Raw genomic sequence first — 975 nt, forward strand, 5'->3', positions numbered from 1 at the left:
GTCGACCCCTGCCATCACAGTTTTTATGGTTAAAGTCACCTGAACGAAATTTGCTGAACCATTGTTGACACGTACAAACGTTCAAACATTTCAATAAACTTCTTTGATATTCTTTGTGGTTACAGAGGCGTTGTTTCCTTTCTTGTATTCAAACAGCATCACATGCCGAATGTGTGTCTCGTCGTGTGCCTTCACTATAAATGATTAGAGTATACTAAACTTTACCCATTATACAGGCTACACTAACGTGAAGTTTAAGCGGTTCGTTTAACTATTATACGTAATGTACGTTTTTTTGGGGGGTGATTAATTAATATGTTTCAAAACGCGACATTAATTTCTTGACGACCTGATATTATGTTTTTATTTACCACTTAAAGAGCGGAAATATGTAGTTATGAAACATACATAAATGTTTGTGTGTGTGTGTTTTACTCTTATTTGCTATTCAAAGAGCGGAATTATATCTTTCTATCGACTTCTAACTCTGAAAATTACACTTTATTAATGTTTTAATTTTTTAAGGCACTTGGTAATCTAAATAATGTTTTCTTATGTTTTGTTTTAGTTAATTGAGAAGATAAATGCATCACAAAGGAACCGGAGGGGGGGGCGCTTTAGCACCAACATTTTTACATATTTGGCTTAAAAAGCAACTGTAAATTATATCATTATATTATCTGCATGTCTAGCCAAGCACCCCAACTTTGTAACTCCTTCCTAAACCACCATATCAGTATCCTTTTCATTCCTGATTGCCATGATATAAAAGATTGTTTAGCTAGGTAGTATTAATTATTTTGTGAGTTGATATTTCATGGTTGTTTATATTTTCTTATGATAATGTTGCGTCAGGTCACGTGACTAGTATCACGCCACGTCCTTCTAGAAATATCCTGTTCCTTCATGAATGCTCTAGCGTGTACTAGATATGTGTTAGTCTTGTATATATATAAGACGGTCACAACGTGACGG

The sequence above is a fragment of the Limulus polyphemus genome, unplaced genomic scaffold (genome assembly GCF_000517525.1).
Source record: "Limulus polyphemus unplaced genomic scaffold, Limulus_polyphemus-2.1.2 Scaffold1027, whole genome shotgun sequence".
Classification (NCBI taxonomy): Eukaryota; Metazoa; Arthropoda; class Merostomata; order Xiphosura; family Limulidae; genus Limulus; species Limulus polyphemus.